Raw genomic sequence first — 25498 nt, 5'->3', positions numbered from 1 at the left:
CCACTCCAATGGAGACATTGATCCTATTGAATCGAAATTCATGATTAAAATACCAGCTATACATAACATAAAAATCTAGTCCTCAACGCTGACCTAGGAGGCCACGGAGGCTAAATCCCAGACACAGGAAAAGTGGACTTTAGTCAAAAAAAGGGGGAGCACTTAAACGGTGCTTGCAAAATCAGCATGCCTCATGGACTCGCAGTGTTGGGCATGTTTTCACTCCCAGCTCCGTCTGATGAAATTCAAACGATACACAATAGTAAGTGCAAGGGATTATCGCTATGAATACAACGTATACACTGTGAGGACCGCCCCAACGTAAAGCCGGGTACTTCCTCATGGAGACTTCGCGCATACACTTACTGTGTGCCGGGAGACTCGCCGCCTGAAACATGGTGTGTTTGTCACTGCAGCCCGGATCTTACCATCCACATTTGCTTAATGGTTTTTAAAGTTCCGTATTCCGACGTGTTCCGGCGTACTAGCGCGTCATCAGTCACGTGATCATGACGGTGTCACGCAATCGCGGAACTGATACATGCAGTATTTTGTTGTTATTAACTGTTTTATGGAAACTTAGATATACGTTTCGATATAGATCAGCCGACCTAATCGCAATTTTATTTGTCACAACGCTCATAAAGGAATGTAAATATTTCAATTTTCTTACTTCAAGTTCATGATAACGTGAGTACACTTCCGGTGTATGCAAATCTAAAGGCTAGACCGCTAACCCTTTCACCGTAGTAAAGTTAAATATTAGTGATTCTCAAAGGATGTTTGATACAAACTATGGTGTCACAAGGATGATAACTTTACAAACTCGCAAAAATATGAAGGATTCAGATTCCGAAATTAAACAGATAATCATGTAAATGATTTATTTTCATATGTTGCAAATTTATGAACATCGGGATTTGAGGGTTTATTTAAGTACATTACCCCACGGGATATCATTATTAAGTCCCACCTGGTGAGACGCTAAGCGATGAACCCATCTCTGCTCCTGTTCAAATAACCTTTGTTCATTGCCACTCTGTAAATGTTCGATCACTGTCCAGTGGAAATTATCGGGGGAATGTCTGTGATCCAAAAAATGAGTGGTCATCTTGGTGTTGCTCTTCCTGCATCGTATGCTACTCCTGTGTTCGCATATACGTAATTTGACCATTCTTTTTGTCATTCCCACGTATCTTAAACCACATGGGCAAGTTATTAAATAGACAACATTTGTTGTATTACAATTAGTGTGGCTTCTTTGTTCCCAGATTCTATTGGGTTCCAAGGACAATGTTTTCGAACTGCTTGTGAAGGGGCAAACACTACAACTCCCGCAAGGATAGTGGCCCACTACAGATGGTAGGCCCCACAGATTCAGGACGTTTCTATTCATTTCTGGTGTTTTCCGGGGGCGTGTATGGACCAAAGCATCCTTGAGGCTTTTTGCTCTCTTATAAGAGAATAAAGGTTTGTCCCAAATGCAGGTATTGGATGTGAGAATCCTCCAGTGTTTGTTAATAATACGAGCCACCATATTTGAGGCTGTATTAAATGTTGTTACACAGGTAAGGGGTACTACGCCATTCACTACTGTAGGCTTATCTTCCAAAAGGGAATCCCGATTTTGATTTCGGGCCCTTTTGTAGCTTTATGACAGAAGATGTCCAGGGTACCCTCGAATTTGCATCTTATCAGTGAGATCTTTGGCCTGTGACTTGTAGTCTTGAATATCCGAACAGTTTCTCCGAATACGGAGGTACTGTCCGAATGGCAAATTCTCCCTCAATGGTCGGGGATGAAAACTCGTATAGTGTAACAAGTTATTTTTATTGGTCGGTTTGTAGTGGGTTCTGGTTTTTAACTCATTGGCAACCTTTGTAATGGTGACATCCAAAAACACTACAGTGGACTCATTGTGCTCATGTGTGAACTTGAGATTCGGGTCGCAATTATTTACCCATGTGAAGAAAGAAACCAGTGATTCCTCATTTCCTCTCCAAATCAAAAGCACATCATCTATGTATCTTTGCCATAGAATGATGTTATCACAGAACGGGTTGTTGGCGGGTAAAATGTGTAACTTTTCAAAATTAAATACATACAAACCCGCCACACTTGGGGCAAAGGTACTGCCCATGGAAGTACCAGTGGCTTGTAAATATAACCGGTCTTCATATTGAAAGAAATTCCTTTTCAGGGCCAAAGAGGCACATTCAACCACAAAGGACTTTGATGTATTATAATCCCACGGGTTGGTCTCTAATGTGTGGGCAATTACCTCAATGGTCGCATCTTGCGGAATGCAAGTATAAAGGCTTTCGATATCTAGTGTAGCCAAAAAACATTGTCCTTCAGGTAAAGTGACAGATTCCAACATAGCTAGTAAGCTTTTGGTGTCCTTTATGTACGTACTGGTGGTTTCAACTATGGGTCTTAAGAAGAAATCACAGTACTTGGACAAGGGCTCAAGCAAAGAGCCCAGCCCTGAGACAATTGGCCTCCCTGGAGGTGGAAGAATCCCTTTATGTGTCTTTGGGAGAGTATAAAAATATGGAATTTTGCCCCCTGATGTTGTTAGGAAGTCAGCTTCTTGTTTGGTAATCAATCCCTCATATTCCGCTGACATCACAAGTTCCACTATTTCAGATTTTAGACTCTCAGATGGGTCCTCTCTTAATAAGACGTAATTGGTCTCATTATTCAACAAACGCCTACACTCTTGGTCATAGGCCTTCTTGTGTTGTATAACAACACCTCCCCCTTTATCTGCACTTTTTATTACAATGTCAGTATTCTTCTGCAAGGTTTGTATGGCCTTAAATTCACCCGCTGTCAGATTTTTGCAAGGATTTGGGGGTGCCAAGGATTCAATTTCCTTGACCACGGCTTGTTCAAAAGCCAGTATTTCCGGTGGAACACTGTTTGGAGGGGGTTGGAAGGTGGACTTCAGTCTAAAATTCGTATCCCCCTGCGTCCTCTGTGTAGAGTCTGTCGTTTGTCTCTCAAAAAAGCTCTTAAGTCTTAATTTTCGAAAAAAATCAGTCAATTCACAACGTAGTCTAAAAATATCTAGGCGAGGGGTAGGGACAAACCCCAGACCCTTTTCCAAGATACTTTGCTCAGCCTCTGTTAGGATTACATCAGTCAAATTGGTGACTAAACTTTCTGGTTGCTTGGGCCTGCTCTCTGATCCGCAGTTTTGCTTCTTGTGTTGTCGCCCACTGAGTCCGACTGCTCCCAATGGACCTGATTTTGTCCCTTTCGTTTTCCCCTTGTGCCCCGGCCCCTCCCTAAAAAAGGAGGTTGGAACATTGGGGGCTGATAGAATGGAGGTTGCATGTGGCCAAAGGGCTGATTCCAACCCATCATTGGAGGGAAAGGAATTTGAGGGGGAAATGTATTTTGAAAAGGTGGGCCATCTTGTTGGTATGGCTGCCAGTTAGGATTAAACATACCTCTACCCCTACCTCTTCCTTTATTCCTCCTGTTAGAACTCCCAGTACTAGAGCCACTTGATTGAGAGTCATCAGAAGCGTCGGAACTATAACCCGTTTTTGTTGAAGGGGTATATTCGGCTACCGAGTAGGGATATATCTTCTCGTATGCCCACTTTTTAAGGTCTTTCTGCAATTTCTGTCCCTTTGACTGGGCTAAATTTTCTTTGTAATCATTGAGCTCTTTATTAAGATCATCCAATCTTTTCTTGTAACCCGTCAGGGTTGCTTTAAAGTGTGCTTCAGTAACTTGTATTTCTAATTGGATGGCTTCTGATAGTCGCAGAGCAGTTTTAATTATAAGAATCGCCCAATCCCGGGTGCAGTGCCAAGCTATTTGCGCCCATTCCTTTCGGAACACCGCATCATCCAGAAAAATTCTTGGAGCGTTAGTCACCAATAAACCTTTGGGTGCAGTATTTTTCAGTAAATATTGTTTTAGCATTGTACCATGCAAAATTGCTCTGATACAGCTTCTTTTCAATTCACCCAATTTGTCCCACTCCGTTGTTTGGGAGATGGTTTGGGATATTGAGGCATCTGCGAATAAATTTGCATCTCCTAAGAGCGCATCAACCTCTTCTCTACTATAAGAGAGACCTAAGTCCTCCATGTCCGTCTGTCTTCAACAAAAACGGGTTATAGTTCCAACGCTTCTGATGACTCTCAATCAAGTGGCTCTAGTACTGGGAGTTCTAACAGGAGGAATAAAGGAAGAGGTAGGGGTAGAGGTATGTTTAATCCTAACTGGCAGCCATACCAACAAGATGGCCCACCTTTTCAAAATACATTTCCCCCTCAAATTCCTTTCCCTCCAATGATGGGTTGGAATCAGCCCTTTGGCCACATGCAACCTCCATTCTATCAGCCCCCAATGTTCCAACCTTCTTTTTTAGGGAGGGGCCGGGGCACAAGGGGAAAACGAAAGGGACAAAATCAGGTCCATTGGGAGCAGTCGGACTCAGTGGGCGACAACACAAGAAGCAAAACTGCGGATCAGAGAGCAGGCCCAAGCAACCAGAAAGTTTAGTCACCAATTTGACTGATGTAATCCTAACAGAGGATGAGCAAAGTATCTTGGAAAAGGGTCTGGGGTTTGTCCCTACCCCTCGCCTAGATATTTTTAGACTACGTTGTGAATTGACTGATTTTTTTCGAAAATTAAGACTTAAGAGCTTTTTTGAGAGACAAACGACAGACTCTACACAGAGGACGCAGGGGGATACGAATTTTAGACTGAAGTCCACCTTCCAACCCCCTCCACACAGTGTTCTCCGTATTTGGAGAAACTGTTCGGATATTCAAGACTACAAGTCACAGGCCAAAGATCTTACTGATAAGATGCAAATTCGAGGGTACCCTGGACATCTTCTGTCAAAAAGCTACAAAAGGGCCCGAAATCAAAATCGGGATTCCCTTTTTGAAGATAAGCCTACAGTAGTGAATGGCGAAGTACCCTTACCTGTGTAACAACATTTAATACAGCCTCAAATATGGTGGCTCGTATTATTAACAAACACTGGAGGATTCTCACATCCAATACCTGCAGTTGGGACAAACCTTTATTCTCTTATAAGAGAGCAAAAAGCCTCAAGGATGCTTTGGTCCATATACGCCCCCGGAAAACACCAGAAATGACTAGAAACGTCCTGAATCTGTGGGGCCTACCATCTGTAGTGGGCCACTATCCTTGCGGGAGTTGTAGTGTTTGCCCCTTCACAAGCAGTTCGAAAACATTGTCCTTGGAACCCAATAGAATCTGGGAACAATGAAGCCACACTAATTGTAATACAACAAATTTTGTCTATTTAATAACTTGGCCATGTGGTTTAAGATACGTGGGAATGACAAAAAGAATGGTCACATTACGTATATGCGAACACAGGAGTAGCATACGATGCGGGAAGAGCAACACCAAGATGACCACTCATTTTTTGGATCACAGACATTCCCCCGATAATTTCCACTGGACAGTGATCGAACATTTACAGAGTGGCAATGAACAAAGGTTATTTGAACAGGAGCAGAGATGGGTTCATCGCTTAGCGTCTCACCAGGTGGGACTTAATGATGATATCCCGTGGGGTAATGTACTTAAATAACCCCTCAAATCCCGATGTTCATAAATTTGCAACATATGAAATTAAATAATTTACATGATTATCTGTTTAATTTCGGAATCTGAATCCTTCATATTTTTGCGAGTTTGTAAAGTTATCATCCTTGTGACACCATAGTTTGTATCAAACATCCTTTGAGAATCACTAATATTTAACTTTACTACGGTGAAGGGGTTAGCGGTCTAGCCTTTAGATTTGCATATACCGGAAGTGTACTCACGTTATCATGAACTTGAAGTAAGAAAATAGAAATATTTACATTCCTTTATGAGCGTTGTGACAAATAAAATTGCGATTAGGTCGGCTGATCTATATCGAAACGTACATCTAAGTTTCCATAAAACAGTTAAAAACAACAAAATACTGCATGTATCAGTTCCGCGATTGCGTGACACCGTCATGATCACGTGACTGATGACGCGCTAGTACGCCGGAACACGTCGGAATACGGAACTTTAAAAACCATTAAGCAAATGTGGATGGTAAGATCCGGGCTGCAGTGACAAACACACCAGGTTTCAGGCGGCGAGTCTCCCGGCACACAGTAAGTGTATGCGCGAAGTCTCTGTGAGGAAGTACCCGGTTTTACGTTGGGGCGGTCCTCACAGTGTATACGTTGTATTCATAGCGATAATCCCTTGCACTTACTATTGTGTATCTTTTGATTTTCAGCAGACGGAGCTGGGAGTGAAAACATGCCCAACACTGTGAGTCCATGAGGCATGCTGATTTTGCAAGCACCGTAAGTGCTCCCTCCCTTTTTTTGACTAAAGTCCGCTTTTCCTGTGTCTGGGATTTAGCCTCCGTGGCCTCCTAGGTCAGCGTTGAGGACTAGATTTTTATGTTATGTATAGCTGGTATTTTAGCTAGGTTTTATAAAAAGAAGACTCAATGGAGTACGTATGTCAAGAAAAAACCGGTGGGTTTTTTGAAAGCCCTCACCCACCAACCTAGTTGGTGGCATGCTTCATCATCGGGCCCACCACAGTGGCACCTAACGTGCCCCGGGTGTGCTTCGACGCCAGATTACTGCGGAGCTGGTATAATTGCTGAGTGTGCAGTGTGGTGAGTGTGAAGGTGAAGATTAAAAAGCCATACAAAAATCCCAGCACCCGAGGGTAAAACTATTTTAATATACTGGGTCTCTGTTGGCAAATTAAAAGGCAGACGGACACGGTGGAGTATGGATTATGACCTCCAGTGTCCAGTGGTCTACATGTTTCAGCCTGGCCTTTCTTAATTTTAAAACAGGCTTTCCTCAGGACCAAGTGAGTATGTGTGGGTTTTAAATAGATAATTTACAGTGAGTGTTTTTTGTTTTAATGTGTAGCACTCCCTACGGTGCTATATGGGTGAGAAGGGGGTTCCCTCTCGCTTTGACAGTATTTATCTGTTCAAAGCCTTCTTGGGTCGCCTGGCAGAGAAAAAGACCGAAGATGTCGATCTGGTTCCTCCTTGGACCTGTCGTCCTTCTGCGGCGCTAAATACTGTCAAAGCGAGAGGGAAGCCCCTTCTCACCCATATAGCACCGTAGGGAGTGCTACACATTAAAACAAAAAACACTCACTGTAAATTATCTATTTAAAACCCACACATACTCACTTGGTCCTGAGGAAAGCCTGTTTTAAAATTAAGAAAGGCCAGGCTGAAACATGTAGACCCTGGACACTGGAGGTCATAATCCATACTCCACCGTGTCCGTCTGCCTTTTAATTTGCCAACAGAGACCCAGTATATTAAAATAGTTTTACCCTCGGGTGCTGGGATTTTTGTATGGCTTTTTAATCTTCACCTTCACACTCACCACACTGCACACTCAGCAATTATACCAGCTCCGCAGTAATCTGGCGTCGAAGCACACCCGGGGCACGTTAGGTGCCACTGTGGTGGGCCCGATGATGAAGCATGCCACCAACTAGGTTGGTGGGTGAGGGCTTTCAAAAAACCCACCGGTTTTTTCTTGACATACGTACTCCATTGAGTCTTCTTTTTATAAAACCTAGCTAGTCCTTCTTGATTTTGACATATAATTACGGGGATCCGGACTAGCTTACCTAGTCCTCCCTCTCTCCTTTGATTCAGTGATAGCTGGTATTTTAATCATGAATTTCGATTCAATAGGATCAATGTCTCCATTGGAGTGGTGGCACTATGTATATTCTGATTATCGTGTACTTTTGCCTAAATAGCGTCATTACATGTTGAAATTACATCAATGTGCTGAAAATAGAGTAACTGGAATAGGACTAGAGTTACTCAGCTGGTCATTTAACTGCTAGGGACGTATTTAATAATATATATGTTTGTTGTCTGATTATTCCACAGAATACATCCTGACGATTAGCAGGAACATTGATGACGGGTAAAACCGTGAGTCCAAAAGAGGAGAGTATAAACCCCCCCCTTTTTTGTCTTTTCTCTGGAGTCTTAACGGTGTGGGCACGCCTTAGAGTGTGTGGACCCCTATAGGACGTTTTTCTTTTTGTTGTTTGGGTCCTGATGAAAGCTGAGTCAAAATGGCGTTAACCAGCAGAAACATGTTGACCACCCACATTAAGTCACTGGAATTTTAATATATATCCCAGTAACTTCACTGTTTTTATTGTGAACAACTGGCCTTTACTACAGTTTGTTGAGGCACAGCTGTGATCTTTTAATACACTTTCCCATCACTGATCACTCACACCATTTCTTTTTCACATACCTGCTCCGCTGCACATGCAGGCGTTGAAGCACACAGGTGGGGATAGTCGGCCCCATCTGTGACTGAACCCCATGATGAAGCATGTCACCACTAGGGTGAGTGAGGGTTCTTTTATAATCTTTTTCTCTGCACTTAGGCCCTTGTTTTTTGACCATTTAAATTAAATCAATTTTGTCACTGTGTTGTTCCTCATCTTAGACAAACTGTCGTTTAATAATTCACAATTTGTAGGCTCTCTTTTGTTGTTAATAGTTACGAATTTTGGGGTAGGAGAGTAGCCAAGCATTCCCTTCCTCTCTTGTTGTATATACACACTAAGTCAAGGTCACAGGGTACTTTGGAAAGGGCAGGAGTGGGACCTGCTGTGGGGAGAGAGGCTGTGGATGTGGTCACCATCTTCACCACCGTAAGTAGAGACCTGATTGGTGCAGCTATGCAGCAGAAGGATCAACTGGGCCAGCTCATTGAACGGCCCAGTACAATATCCTGTAGTTTCACCTCAGGTTGCAAACTCTACATTCTGGGGTGTTCCAGAACGGCTTCAAAACACTGACTGTAGCAGTGTCTGATTTAGCTGTCACTTTCCATGGTCAAGCACCATCTGCTGCTAAGTCTGTCCGTGAAACATCTCCAGCTATTAGCACCACAGAAAGAGGGACACTTGTGCTCATAGAGGCACACCCGCCCTCCCACGTTCTCACTCAGGACACCTCAGGGTTCTTTAGATGGGGTTATTCATCTAGCCCTATTAGAGACACCACCAATGAATTTACCCCCAAGAGACACAAAATGTGAGGTCCTAATGTGAGTTTGCGGACAATTCTACCAATCCACCTCATGATCACACATCTCCCATCTGCTCATGGAGTGCTGTCTGGGGGAAGAACTGTAAACAACTGTTGCCTATTTGTAATTTTCTTATCCAGCATCAAAGTTCCCTTATATTCTGAGCATCTCACAGAGTCTTAACTGGTGAAACATTTATATATTTGTTTTGAAATAAAATCATTACTAAATACAAATAATATCTGTAAAAACCTCCTTTTTGGAATAATTTGCAAAGAGTTGATTTTGTCACAACCCATAAATACTTTACATCAAAGTTAAAACCGTTGCCAAACATGCAGTCTAGACAGATAATACACATTTCATTACCACAAACAATAAGAGTCATACTAACATATTTTTCTATTTTTCATTAACAATTTTAAAAATGTGGCAGACATCCAAAACTCCAGCAAGGGAGAAGGTCACATCAACAATGTGTACAGACGCTTTTCTAAATATAGACCTTACAGGGAAGACAGAACATTAGGAAGTACAGATCTGAATTGAAAAAATGTATAAGGCGTTAGGAAAATCTAGTTATGATTGTGTCAATGGAAACTGTGTGAGGAATCGAACTATTGTGAAGATCATACATTAGTGTTAGATATCAGTGACAACTGGCACTCTAAATACTGCAGGAGCCCAAATAGTAGTCTTCACCAAAACATTTGGTTACCCTCATGTTTTTCCACACATTACACTCAGATACAGGCATAGGAAACACTAGATTTCCAGGGGGTTGGGTAAAGCTGATAACATCAACTTTGATTTTTAGTCGCACACCATGTGCTAGGCCCCTTTCATGAAACTCATGTACATTGGCATCACTCCATGATTGAGAGGAAGTATGCAGTGAACCAAATCACCACCATTCCAACAAGGGGAAGGAACTTGCTCTGTAGAACTCTCCAAAGCCAATATCTGTGCGACAGGTGAAGGTATTTACCAGTACCTCCCTAGTGACCCAGCAGATGAAAGAACAACATGGAAGGATTAAGAAGATAAAATAATGAGTATTAAGCTAACATTGTCTTCCAATGTCATGGTTATACAAACATTTTTGCAAGGCATTCTCTACAGCTGAACTACAAACCTTGTCAACATGCATGGTCATGATATTAGATTTTTTTGTTTCTAAATTCAAGCAATTTAATCATCTCAATAGGACATTTGAAACTAACAAGAAGCCACATTCTGAAAGTAAAATAATTGGCAGTAGGCACCATTCATTATCAAGGAGGATATGTCCAGATTCCTAATGACCAAATGACACATCTATTGCAGTCACTTACCATCCGGCAAAGATGATTTCAGTGAGTTCACACCTGAGGCCAGTCCTTCATCCTCATCACTGTTATCTTGCTGATGCATGTCACTAACTTCAATGTTGGGGTTGCCACTCGTAACCCACATCAGGTTTGAATGGTATATTCCTCTGCAGGATAATGTTATGAAGCATTTAAAAAAACAGTACAATCATGCGGACCTTGCCAGTAGAGCAGAGGATGTCCCCTCTGTTCTTGTCCAGCCACCTGAACTGGTCCTACCGGAGTCCTAATTTCTACTCCACATAGCCACTACTTTTCACGTGGCCATCATTGAAGTGGACTTACGCTGGCATTATTGGGTTGCAGTAGCCAGGCACGACTCAGATACCCTCGGTGCCCTCAAAAATATCATCACAAAAACACATGTTAGTGAGCTGTTATGTGGCTGGCCAAATTATAACAGTTTAACAGTTCGTAATAGTTTAATGATTGAGACTTACCAACAAAACAAGCGTTACTTGGTGCAAGGCCTGACATCTGTTATAGTTTGCAGCTGTTGCATTGCACCAGCAAGTCATGGGTCGAACCTGGACATTTTGCATAGACACTGGTGATGTAGATGTCCACAATGCAAACTACCTGCTCATTGATGGAGTGAAATGCTTCCCTTTGCAGTACACTTGCTCCCCATCATGAGGTGGCACCAATACAATGTGGGTTCTACAGATGGTACCTATCACGTGTATGTGCCTCCCAATCCATAGAAATCTGCCTTGATATTGTTTAGTGTAGCATTATCCATAGGATGCATATGAGCATAACATGCAGGACATGGTTGAGGATAACTGAAAACATTGGGGGAAGCGTTCTATTTAAGTCACCCGCTGTTTTTTTAATGGAACCAGTTGTACAGAAATGTAACACTGCCATAATCTTCACAATAGGCGGGAAGGCAGTTTAAATTCTGATGTCCAGTAAATAGTCGTATTATAATTGCTGTTCACATGCTCATATGATGTTGCGGTTAAACCTGCACTTCTTAATGGTGTGTCTATCCTGCGTTGTCTATATATTTGTACATGGTCGATACACACAATTATTACATTGGTGTATCTTTCTTCATCTTGCTGGGGTAGAAGATGGACATCTCTGCAAAATATGAGTGCAATACTTAATGATATAACTACACAAGTTAGATTGACATATTTGTTAAATCAGAAACTGAATAAAATGAATGCAGACACATATAACTTGGCTGCAATGTGAATACTGTTGGTGACATTACATATACAAAAATATAATATGCAACAGACACAATTGTTTTTTTAATACATGTCTAGTAATTAACCTATGTACATCTTCAAACACTTTTTAAATGTCATTTTAGAAAAGAAGAAATAAAGTAATGGCCTGATTTAGAGATAGGTGGATGCCGAAGATCCTTCAAAAAGTAGCGGATGTTCTGTCCACCCTATGCAGAGTATTTTGATGTCTATACACACTACATAGGGTGGCCAAGACTACTCACACTTTTTTGGCTGCTGTCCTATAACCGCAAAACTCTAAATCTGACCATAGGGTCAGATTTAGATTTTGAGGGATGAGATATTCCATCACAAAAGGATATCTCATCAGTTATATTAAAAGTCCGTTATGTCCAGTGTCAGATATAATATACAGACAGAATATGCGGCAGTTTTGTGATGGAGTATCACACTCCAAAAAATATAATGAAGGACCAGATTCAAAAATGCATTTATAATGCCACAGAGAAATGTTACTGTTGTTTATATACACCAAGCGAGAGAGTATGGCAGTGGATGCCATCACACAACATGGAGTAATGTCCTGAACAAAAAGTTCAAAATCATTGGCCAATAATTTGAAATCAGACCAATGTTATGTTACGCAATATTCCGATAATAGCTCAATAATGTATTTTTTAAATGTGTGGTGTGTGCCACTACATAATTGTTATTAGCATTTTGTTTTTCTTTGCATCCTCCTCTGTATAAGTCAGCCCTTATAACAAGAAGAACATCTTGTGGGCCATTGCGAGGAGTGTCTACCACCGGGAGGTCTATAGGTGCCATAGCATCTATTACAGAAAATGGTAGGAGGACCTTCGGGCTAGACATGCCTGATCGCCCTAAACCAGTTGGGAAGGTGCTCCAAGCAGAAAAAGCAGGTGCAGTGGTCGCTGACCTCTTGATGCGGCACATTCTTGCAGGGGCCTAACCTCACTTGAAAGGGGAGCTGAAGGCCATGGAGCAGAACAAGGGGGGTACGTTTCATCACAGATGTAGGCACTGATGTTGCTTAAAGCCCTTCTTTATACTTTGATGGATGGAATACTGTGTCATAAGTGTGACAGATATACTGTCATCTATATTAGAAGTGCCATAAGATAGAATGCACTTGTAATATCGTCACATTTGTCATAGTGTAACTCATCCAAAAACTATGAATCAGGCACTGTGGCCATATGTACAAGAACTGGCGAAAACTATTGCTAACGTTAAATAGCGGCAGTTTTCTTACCGCCGTGTACCGTTGAAAAATATTGCAATGTTAGCAACGTATTTACAAGCCGTCGCTACATGGCGATAGGTTCAGGATTTTTTGCCTCTAATGGAAAACATAGCCTATCAGTCGACCCCAATGGAAAATAGGCAAAAAAACCAATGAAATGCAGAATGGAGCAGCCAGAGCCAAGTGCAGCACACATCAACAACCCACTCAAACCACCCAACATCTAGGGTGACCAGTGTGAGAGCCTGAAAGCCTTGCAGGACCTGCGACTGGAGCCTGGATGCCTCGCCGGATCTGCACCTGGAGCCTGGATGCCTCACTGGACCTGTGCCTGGAGCCTGGATGCCCCACTGGCTGGACCTGCGCCTGTAGCCTGGATGTCTCGCTGGACCTGCGCCTGGAGCCTGGATGCCTCACGGGACCTGCACCAGGAGCCTGGATGTCTCGCTGGACCTGCGTCTGGAGCCTGGAGTGGCATGCGGAGAAACTGTGGAGTCAATGAACCGGGGCAGTAGACATTGAGGCGCGGCAATCACCTGCACCTGATGGTGAAGTCTGGCAGGTCGCATGGAGACACGTTGCTGACCTGTGTGAGAAGACCGCCTTGAGTCCCTTGGAGCTGTGAATGGTAGAGGCACTCCTGCGCACCAACGTAGGAAGGTCTGCTTCACATACTACGATCCACCACTACACCAGGGTGCACAGAAGGGATTGCCAGTGGCGGGCGGCGCCTCACTGCATCACAGGCCGGATGATGTTGTGCTGGCCGGACGCTGTGGAGGGTGAGGCCCTTGAGCTGCGCCAAATGTGTGTTGTAGGAGCGCTGCAACTTCATGCCTAAGGGGGCCATGCTGCATCAGCTGCATCGGGAAGTTCACCAGCGGAATTGCCAGTGACTGCTGTACCCAGGCTTGTGAAATCCTACCTGGCTGAGGCTCCTGCTGGCTGAGTCACAGATTTGGAGAGATTGCAGCGGATTGCACCATGGTGTCAATGTCTAGGTAAGGAGAAGTTGGGACGCGTAATGGAGGAGGCCCGGGGGTCGAGTCGCCCAGGCCTAGCACCTGTAGATGATACACCCCCAGTGGCAGCTCACCCGCTATGGCGGAAGAGTGTCGTCCCACTGCTTTCAAACAGTGCAAGAAGAAGAAATATCATCACATGATGATAACTTCCTGATGTAATCGTGCTATGTTTCCTTTGCGGGCGGGAGTCCAGGTAGGGCTGCTCCACTCCCGGAGCAGGGCAGGTGTGGAGTGGCATGCCCACTCAAGTGCACAATGACTGTTTCGTCAGCCCACTCAGGTCTCCCAAGCAGTCATGTGCACTGTCCTGTTCGCAATACAGGCTGCATTACAGCCTCAATGGAGAACATGCCCAAATACCCCTCCAGCCCCTGGATGAACGCCTTGTCCCGGTGCCAAAGACCAATCCCAATGCCACATTGCAGTGCTGTGATTGGCTTAGGGGAGGGAGCCTGGCTGTCTACTTCCTGTTCCTGGAAGCAGACTCAGGAGAGCAGGAGCAACGAAGACACGGGACCCGGCCTCAAGGTAAGATTTCTCTCATTTAAATATGTACAACAGCCGCTCACACACACACACCCCCGCATCCACACCCCATTCATTGATCCTTTCTGGCGTTTCCCATCTCCCAGCTGTCCAGTCCCCCCGCAGCACTTATCAATGGTGTCCGCTGTGCGGCCATGCACAGCGGGTGTACCACTAGTGTGCCCAAGGTATATATGAAGTTATGACGCATACCTTTAGATCGCATTCCATTACAATGCATACTAATACTAGGCATATTGCAACAGTAGGGAATGTGTTGGATAGCGGAGATGTAAATATTACTATTCCCACTTCAGTGAGTGCAACCCTAAAACTATCCCTTGCACCCCAAAGCAAACCCTGAACCCTAAAATTCATCTTTGAGCCCCAAAAGACACCCTAAAAATCATATTTGACCCGAATGCGCACCCCAATTTCAAATTTTACCCCATAATACACCCCAAATTTCATCTCCGACACCCGAAACCCATACCTACTGACCTCACAATAATGGAATACGATGTAAAAGCTCCTGCGTTGTTGGGATGCGTTGTAAAGGTATTACGATGTAATGCCTGCGTTGTAATGGGTGTCTCCCGTGCCAAAGGCAAGCCATAGGCAAGCCCGTCTGTGTCCATCTGCCCATGGAACGCGCGCAGCACCAAGCACCCTTCCTATCGGACACTCCACCGCTACAACACCAGCACCCTCCTCCCCATCAACCCTGGACACCACATCGCCTGCCAGGACCAACCTCTGTGCCGGACCGGACATCGCCATCACTAATGGCTACTAAATCACCCCGAAAGGACCACCCGATTGTCCAGGTGGAGGCATTGTCATCACCTACAGAAGCACACTCCAACTGACCACGCACTCTGATGACCCAACGGTGACCATGGAACACATCAACTTCCAGATATGAACCAACCCCAAGTCCATCCTCTGTGGCACTCTCATCTGCAGGCCCCCCAGGCCATGGACCTCCATTTTCAGATACCGTTATAGACCTCATTGCACCCCAGGCTCTCCGATCCACCGACAACATCCTACTCAGTGAACTCAAGTTCCACCTGAAGAACCACAGTGACCAGAACAACACCCCCTCCTGGGGAAGCTCCTCAACATCAGACTCAAGCAGCTCGTCACCGCAGCAAGCCACATAGAAGGACACGCGGTCGAGCACGTCTCCTCCGCTATTGGGAACTTCAACTACAGCCACACCACCGGACTCTCCTGCACCGACCATCATAGCATACATCACGTCAGCACCATGCCCACCGTACACCATCGTCATCATCGCCCCCTCACAGATGGAACAAGGCCACCGAAGAACGTCTCGTTAACTTCCTCAGCACCATCACTCAGCCAACACTTACAGACGATGACACCGTGGCACGCAACCGCCACCGATGGATCTCCTACTGCACCGACACCCTGTCACCCCTCATGAACGGCACTGCATCAGTACCTTATGCCTGCCTAATGGCTGATGTAAGGATGACTCAGTGCCACATGGATAGGCTGGCCCTATGCATTGCTGGAGTTGCATCATGGTTGTGACACGACTGCAGCAATGCGTGACTTTAGCTCAGACAGATATGTCAGGATTCTAGACGTATCTGTCATTACTTGCGTCATGGAGCGCTAGCCTGTGAATACCGCACATCCATAGTGTTTTAAGAAGGGGGTAGTGAAAAGTGTGCAACGATGTCTTGTCGCAGCGCTGCAACACTTTTCATGACTGAGGCCCAGGAATGTGCACTATCTTATTGATGGTGCGCATTCCTGGCTGTAGTTTTGTTGCAGGACAGTGCAGCAACATTGCTTGCTGCGCTGTCCAGCAGCAAGCCCTGCTGAAAAGAGGACCCAAGTGTTATCTCCATTTGTAAGACCAGCTATTTTCTGGTCTTAAAAAACTGCCTCTTACTGCAGTTAGCAGCAGTTTTTTTGTTCCTCCAAAGTTCAGGTAACCCCTTGTAAATATTGCGAAGTGGGGTTAACAGCCGGTTTTGCGCGGGAACGCCTCCCTTGCATGTCATTATCAATAACAGACGTGGCAACCTTTAGAATGGAAGTTTTTGCAGAAAAACTGCTCCTAACAGAGTTTAGCGGCAGCTTGTACATAAGGCGATAAAAATCGTGCCGCACAACCGTCGGAAAAGTCCCGCTAAGTGGCTTTAACTCCTTGTACATATGCCCCTGTGTGTGTAGACAGTGGTTTCTGTGTCAATACTAACAATCTATTACTTATTTTCTGCATGTAGGTTTGCATGTTAACGTTTTCAAATTAATATCAGTGCTAATTTATGTATGCTTAGGTTAGCTAAGAATCTAAAAAGAAAGAATTTTATTTATATTTTTGTAGAAAGAGTACTTCATCGCAAACATGATGAATATCCCATCTGCTTTATTACAAATGCCATTGGCAATAATGCACTTGAAATATGGCGGACTGGCTATCTGCCATGTTAGTGACGGCACATACTGCCTAACAAACATGAAACCAGCCCCTTCATCAAGGTGGTCAGTACATTTACACTCCTGTGGAGCACTAAAAGGTGTTGGGCATGATCAGATATCTACAGATCATGATGCATTGGTTTTACCTCGCAAAATACACAACTATATTGCATGGACAAGTATCCCTTGGCAGCTATTTGGAGGAATACTAGTTGTGGACTTGCAAGTTGTGGGCAAGTGCATAACCAGACTATTTTCATTAAGAAGGCTTAAGTCTTCACATACACATGGGTACTTGATGATAAGTCCTTATAGTCCATAAAATGTGTTAGAAGTTATGAACACAGGCCATGGCTGGGATTGAACACCATGCAGAGGGCATTCCTGTTACAAACTTAAAAAATATTAATGTAGCAGTATGTACTATGGGCCAAAATCTTAGTTTAACAGATGGGTACTCCTTCGCAAATGTGACAGATTTCCTGTCCACAGTATTATAAGTTTATTATAGTCTATGGTACTTGTGATGTGGCAGACAGGATTTATACCACATTTGTGACAGAGTATACGCTCTATAAAACTCTAAAGATAGGCCACCCTGTTTTTGTGTCCTAAAAGAATCTGCTTACATTGTAATTGTTAGGTTGACCATCAATCTGTGACTTAACATATTCAGTGATGTTACTTTACTTGTCTTCTCTTCAGAATATTTACATTGATTGAAATAAATCAGGACATCTTAGTTGTATGTATATTTTGTTGTACTTTGTAACTGACATGCGCCTATGTCTCCATTTAGCTTCCTCCTGCTGCAAGTAAGGGAGACACAGGCCACTCTCAGGGAGAACAGCAGGAGGGCCACTGCAAGTCAGAAGGAGGTGCCGCCAACGCTGAAGGACCCAGTAGCACTGAGTGTGAGGGAGCTGGCCAGGAGGTCACTTCTCCATCATACTCTGAGGCCTCCAACCATGGCCAGCCCTTTGTGGTGGCAGCAGAAACATCATAGAATACATCTGCTCCTATAACCACCACTAAAACTAGCACTACTACCACCCTCACTCCTTCCTCACCCCTATACCGAGCCAGCACCCACTCCGAAAGAGGTCTGGAGATTCCTTCGCCCTGAGCACCTCTTCCCCTTCTTGCATCCAACCAGCACTGGTGTCAGAGGAGGCACTGGAGGTTTTTAAGAACATCTCTGTAGGGCAGAGGGCATTGTTGGATGCCATCCAGGGTGTCAGTCAGCAACCAATGAAAGTAGTTGACATCCTGGATGATGTCTGTCTGCCCAACAGAGAGGTCCTGTCTACGGTGTTGGCTCCTTGGGCACTGGTGCTTTGGGACGTCTACCCCTGTTTTTCAGCCTGCCCGATTCCTCCTCCAGCCCCAAATGCCCCACCTGCCCCAATTTCACCAGCAGGTCCTGTTACTCCACCTCCCACCTGTCTCAACACCGCATCGTGCCCCAATACTTCAATGTGCCCCAAAACCTCACCCTGCCCCAAGAGGTCACCATACCCCAATACCTTCTTCCCCAAAACACCCAGACTCTGTTCCTCCCACTAAACCCCTAAAATCCATCCCAGTCCAAAAGAAAATAGGAGCATAAAGTATCACTGGGGGCAAGCACAAAAGCTGAAGCCGAATTTTGTTTTTACCTGTGATAGGACACTATTTCCCCAACCCATTTTTATGTTTTCTTTTTTGAACATTTGAATTTATTGCTACCCAGAGGATGAATATTTTGGTTGCCATGTTTTAATATTTATATAGAAAAATAAATTACAACCTTTTGTGAATTTGCTTTATTGTTTTTTGACTAAAAAAATTAAATGTTACATAATTCTGCCTTTTGTAGATGTGCTGAGAGTCTGGCATGGAGTCAGCTCTCCTGGACCTATATGTTGGACACCCATGGTCTAGCAGTGTTCTGAAGAATGATTTTGAATAATCTACCCCATCCAGCAGCACTTAAACACAATTAATAAACCTGTTTGTGCTAAATTAAAAAATCCAGGTTTGCGAGTAATGGGTTCAGGCCCTGTGTGTCTGGTCTTAGCTTATGGTGCCTGGTGTTGGTTTGTGTAACTTAATTTGTTCCTACTTGGTAGTCTGTTGCATAATGTGTAAACTGGTATCATTTCTCTGACACCAAGATCTCCTCCATGTTTATCGCACATTTACCCACGGTAAAGGCCCTATCCTTGACCTCACTGATGTCAAACAAGACCGGATCCAAACCTTAGACCAGATCAAATCAGATTGCTCAGATACTTTCCTGATCCAAATCTTAATACCCACCCAAACCGCTGTTGCACTGGCTCAAACCAAGAACAATTATATGTGGGGTCAAACTGCCTTCATCAACACAAATCTTCTCTTTGAAAACTACAGTTTCTGTATTAAAGCAATCATCAATTACATCACCCCTCTTTCCTTGAGAAACGTGAACAAAAAGAGTTTCAGTGGTTGTCACAAAGTAGTGAATTCAAAGACACTAAAAGGTTGTGGAGAGTCACTAAAACTCCTCTGTTCCTCACTCATGGAACACTAAAAAGAAAACAACACTAGTCATGCATCCTTTCTCCAAAAGCACTGTGTCTCACTTCTCGAGTGAACCTCTCTAAATAGAGACCAAAAGACTTTAATACTATCAAATTTCAAATGAATAACTCTTACTCTTGTGGCCCTGATGCAATGAATATGCATCATCCTTCTCTGACAAAACTAACAAACTCAGACAGGACTTGATATTTCTAATATTGTATCCTCGATCAGTTCAGAACTGTTCCGGTATCCCTTCTGCAGTTTCCACATCCCACTCTCACATAAAGCAAGTGTCCTCTTAGATTTCTTTCTCTGAAGAAATCCTTATTTCCACTGTCAAGCGCCAAGAAGCCTGTTGGTGTACGTGCGCTATACAAATACCCATATAACATAACATACCTGTCTCGCATAAGAAACCAACACCATACTATGACGACCCAATCCCGCCTCATATTGCCAAATATATTGTTTACTCCATATTCTCTTATTAGCTATCAATAATTCCTCCCTTCAAAATGGTGTTGTGCCAAACTACTTTAAAGTTGCACATGCCTATCTCCTTCTTTATCAAAGTAATCTTGATCCCCCGATGGTAAAAACTACCATCCTATATCTGGTCTCCGTTTCCTTGCTAATGTCACAAAAAAATCTGCCTCCTCCAAACTAATTATCCATATTCAGAAAAAAAAGTCCTAAAATGTCCTAGTCTGGTTTCAGGACAAGCCACTGTACGATAGTTGCACACTAACAGTGGTTAATGATATCATTACCTCATTTAATGAAGGCCTCCCCTATCTTCTCATCTTAGTGGATTTAACTGCAGTGTATTTGACACTGTTGACCATCAAGTTCTCCTAGACACTCTCAAACATAGGCAGCTTGGAAGGAAGTCATCTTGAAATGGTTTCATTCATGTATGTCTCAGTACTTCCAATTACAGTAAATTGGTGACTCTTGATCTCACCCCTGTCTCGTGTGGTGTCACATAGGTATCGGCTTTAGTCATCATGCCTTTTAATCTGTGCGTTTAATCATTTGGGCTACTGCTTAAGATCTTGCCACCTTGCTTCATCAATACACTGATGATACCTAAATATGTCTCACACTGGACTCCCCTGAATATACAACCAAGATTTAATCTACCTGCCACTAAATAATGAATTGCATTGAACGGAGGCACCTAAAATATAATGCATTAGAGATTTAGGGCCAGATGTAGGAGAGAAAATACCGGTCGGTAACGGCCGAATTCGGCCGTTACCGACCGGTATTTGGGTTTTTAGATGTAGGGGCCAATATTTTACAGAATCGGTAAATTTACCGATTCGGTAAATTTACCGATTCTGTAAAATACCGAATCGGTAATTTTACCGATTCGGTAAATCCAAATGTAGGTGACACTCCTGAGAGTGTCACAGGTCCTTAAGAGTCGGTATTTTACCACACAATCCTATTGTGCATGCACACTGTGCAATGTGACACACAGACATGCCCTTAGGGCATGTATGTGTGCCACATGTCACACATGCCTTTACTTCGGGTGCTAGAGGGTGTCAAAGTGACACCCCCTGCACCCTTGCAACATTCGGTATTTACCGATTCCGTAAATACCGAATCAGTATTTCCCATTGATTCCTATGGGCTTCACAGCCCATAGTAATCAATAGGAAATACCGATTCGGTATTTACCGAATCGGTAAATACCGAATGTTACCGATTCAGTAATTCAAATTTAAAATTTCCCTACATCTCCCTCCTTCATATTTACCAATTCATAAATACCGAATCAGTAAAATTCGGTATTTATGAGTCGGTAAATGTCCCTCACCTACATCTGGCCCAAAATTCCTTTTCCTAATCATGGAATCTGACCCAGCAATCAAGTATTTCTTTCTTGAAACCCGAATGAATGCTGAAACCACTCCAAAAGTTACTGCTTTTGCAAAATCCATAGATTTTCTTATTTAGGTATATGTATACCTCCAGAGGCACTTCCAAGTTACCACTGATTCTGCCAAACTCTATCTTCTTAAATTAATTTTTTTCTCCCATGTAAGGATCTGAAACTAGCACCTGAGCCAATAGTTATCTCCCAACTTGATTATTATTCTGTGCTTCTCATAGGCCTAACGGAAAAAAACTAAATAGATCTAGTTAGAGATGTTCTTAATGTTGCTGTCAGTTCTTTGCCAGTACTAATAATATTCGCCCATAGACTTGTCTATATGAAATAGCTCCTGTTTGGTGCGCCCCTCTCAATGAGAAATGCATACCTCTAGGGCAAAGCATTGAACCTCCAAATTCAAAGCTATCTCTCTTAGAAGTTATCATATCTGGAGGCTTTTAGTCCCAGTGTGGCAAAGGCAAAAGATCTCACCCAAATTCCATTTTTAAGAAGAAAACTACAATTTACAGAGTTTTCTCTAGCGTTGTTCCCAGAATCTAGAATGCCATCCTTCATGTAAACAAAGTGCCTTTCCAAATTGTTATGTCACTTTTTATCAGCTCATTGGGAATCGTTTGTACGTAGATGTTTAATCACACGACATCTGCATACCTTGTTAGAGGAGATGCTTGGTCTCTGTTCCTCTACTCTAGCCCCGCGCAAGCCTTTTGAATTTCTCTTCATCACCTAAGAGCTTCAGCTATATTCCCTGTCAACCTGTCTATAAAGCGGCATTGTTTACTTCGTATAAATTGAGTGTCATATCATGCACTGTTCTTTTTCACTTTCTGTTGCCAGTCATCCCTACATTTCTCACCCAGAATGCACTATTTACTCTTTATCCACTCCATTTTTAGCCTCGGCCCTTTTTAGCTCAATTGCTGGGATTTATAATACCACTAACAACGTAAGCTTCTTTTGTTGTTTGAGGCTTTGTGTATGCCTGCCGCGTTCAATTTTTACTAACCTTTTAGGGTGAGGGCAATTATGTTTTGTCTATTGCCTTGTCTGCACTCAGTGCCTTGTAACCCTGCCATGTGCTTAGCTGTGGTTTAATATGATTCCATGTTGCTGATTTGTCAATTTGTAGCATGCATTTTGTTCTAGTTCTGATTGGGTATGCTGGCGCCCTGCTACTGGTCTGTGACAACTAAGGGCCAGATGTAGGTAGCCCTTTACCGGTCGGTAACGGCCGAAAATCGGTATTTTCGGCCGTTACCAACCGGTATTGAGCATTTGGGATGTAGGAGACTGAAAATCGTCCGATTCGGTAAATTTACCGAATCGGTAAAGTTACCGAATCGGTAAACATTTCGAATCAGAAAATTTACCGAACCGGTAACTTTACCGAATCGCAACAGTTTGCGAATCGGTAAATTTACCGATTTGGTAAATTTGCCGAATCGGTAAAGTTACCGAATCGGTAAAATACCGAATCGGTAAATAAGAAGTGGTAAAATTGAATATTGAGATGTAGGTAAGCTCTTAAACACCGAATTTGCTTGAAATTTGGTATTTAAGAATCGGTATTTACCATGGATTGTTATCAGGTGGTAACCAGGTGCAGCCTATAAAAAAGGACCCAAAATGCAATTCTTTTTGCACAATGGCGGCATTTTATGTCATTGCAAGACGGCTACGGCTACAGGAGGAAGAAGAGAGGGAATGGCAGAGAGAGGAGCAGGTATACAGACAGAGGGTCACCTTGTTCATGCTCACAGAGGCAGAGATACTCCAGAGGTACAGGTTGGCCCCAGACACCATCTTGGACCTCATCAGGGACCTCCAACCACTGTTGGAGCACACTACCCCAAGGGCACACGCTATTCCACCCCACGTGCAGGTGCTGTGCAGCCTACACCTGCTTGCGTCTGGGAGCTACCAGAGCGTGGTTGCTGCGGTAGGTGGGGTGACCCAGAGCAACCTGTCACGCTTCTTCCAAAAATTCCTTGACACCATGTTACAGAGGATGGAGCATTATATAACATTTCCTGCAACCCATGCTGAACTGGTCCAAACAAAATCTGACTTTTACCAGATGGCGCGATTCCCCAATATCATTGGCTGCATTGATGGCACGCACATTCCCATTTGTCCCCCTGCTGCCACTGAATATATATACAGGAATCGGAAGTCCACCCACACCATCAATGTGCAGGTGATCTGCAATGCCAAGTGCGCCATCACTGACCTTGTGGCAAAATTTCCAGGGAGTACCCACGACTCCTTTATATTTCAGAACAGCGGCATCTATGCACGGCTGACAGCAGGGGATTTGGTGAGGGATACCTCCTAGGTAAGACACAGTGTTCGACCCCTTTAACACTATTGCAGTAAGAAGTACATGTATGCATGTGAGTAATGTACCCCCATTTCCTTTTAGAAGACAGTGCATATGCCCTCCGCTCCTTCATACTCACCCCCAACCTTAACCCCTCAACACTTAGCCAAAGGAGATATAGCCGGGCACACAAGAGCACAAGAAATGTCGTTGAGCGTACCTTTGGTATCTGGAAAAGCAGGTTCAGGTGCTTGCACAAGAGTGGAGGTGCACGGCAGTATACCCCCACCACCTGCTGTAAGATCATTGCTGCCTGTGCTATGTTGCACAACCTTGCCATGAAGAAGGGGACTGAGGTGGAGTTGTCAGACTATGAGGATCATGACGACGAGATTGATGTGCCTGAAACACAACCTGCTGGAGTGTCAACACCAAGTGATGGCAGATACAGACGTGAGGAGACTACACGCAACTATTTCTGAGTAAGTAATGAGACACAGACAGGTTGTGTATGAGAACAACGTAATTTAATGTTGCCACAACTTTCAAGCACTGAAGTGCAACAAAATAAACATTATAAACGTGGGGACTGTATGTCCCGGGTAACTTCACCCATGACCGGTAATGTCACTTGCGCCCGCGCTTCCCTGAGCCACTAGGATGTTGGTCGCTGTTTTCAGCATGCCCTGCAGCCTCAGCTGGGCGCCTGCTACTCCTCCGTGGCTCCACTACAGCGCTTGCCATGCTGCTCCGGCTACTACTGTCTTCAGCCTCTGCCACGTCCAGGGCAGGATTCTGTGCAGTGTGTGAAATCAGCATAGCCTCTAGTGCACTTGTGATTCTGGCCATGCCCCTGGTGACCTCAGCCGTGTTCTGTGCCAAGGCCTCCTGCATATTTATGCCCCTACGGCATAGCAGGGATGTGGCAGTGGCCAGACGATTGATGGCCGTATTGTGGACACGGTCCTCCCTGCGCCTTGTGTGGGACAGACTGTCTAGTTTGGAGCAGAGCTGTGTAATTGAGTTGCTCATCTGCTGCATCCCTGCTGCAATGTCCGCATTCGTTTTTGCAACTTCCTTATTTGACTCAACAATGTCTCTCATGCCCTTCCCCATGTCTCCTATTTGCTCATTCAGGACTCGGATTGCCGATGGCAGGCTTGGATGGATTTGCCCTGCATCCTTTGTATGCGCACCATGCTCCCCTCCAGCCCACGGAACACAGTGCCATATCCACGTCCACCTGCACTGCTGGGTCTGCGTTGTCCTCTGCGCGCTGTGACTGGCTCATTTGTGGACTGCTGTGCTGCAGAACTCACATCTACAGTGACTTGAGCCTCACCCTCTGCTGCCTCCATTACTGGTAGTGGGGCCACAACACGCCTCCTGGCTGGTGGGGTTGCAGGAGTGGACAGGAACAGTGATGGGGAGGTTTCTGGTGAGAATACCAAGGGAGGGGATTGTGAAAGCTGTGGGGAGTGCGGCAACTCTGGGGTCTGTACAGTATCATCTTCATGGGCGCTGCCAGTCGTCTCACCCTCCTCCTGCGAGGCTTGTACTTGGCTTGGCCCTGCTTCCTCACTCTCCTCCCTCGCTGGTGCAGTCCCTTCTGTGTCTGTGGGTCTACTGCCTGATTTTGCCCCTAGGTATAAATAAGCGTATATCAACTGAGTGCTACTGTGTCACAGTCACCACAATAAATGCTTTACACATTTCACTTTCATTTATCTGCATTACTTTCAGTGACTTGCTGATGTCTGCAC

The 25498-nt window shown here is 44.2% G+C and overlaps 1 long non-coding RNA gene across 1 annotated transcript in view; it reads left to right on the top strand.

Annotated features, from left to right (window-relative positions):
- LOC144825169 (uncharacterized) overlaps positions 1 to 18577 on the top strand; it is a 219628-nt gene extending 201051 nt beyond the window's left edge. Inside the window, exon 3 of the long non-coding RNA XR_013609310.1 lies at positions 17762 to 18577. This is a non-coding gene — a long non-coding RNA (uncharacterized LOC144825169). The remainder of the gene's footprint in view (positions 1 to 17761) is intronic.
- The last annotated feature ends 6921 nt before the right edge of the window (positions 18578 to 25498 follow it).

Source organism: Lissotriton helveticus, chromosome 3_1, assembly GCF_964261635.1.
Source record: "Lissotriton helveticus chromosome 3_1, aLisHel1.1, whole genome shotgun sequence".
NCBI classification, from domain to species: Eukaryota; Metazoa; Chordata; class Amphibia; order Caudata; family Salamandridae; genus Lissotriton; species Lissotriton helveticus.
This window is presented reverse-complemented; position numbering and strand designations above follow the sequence as displayed.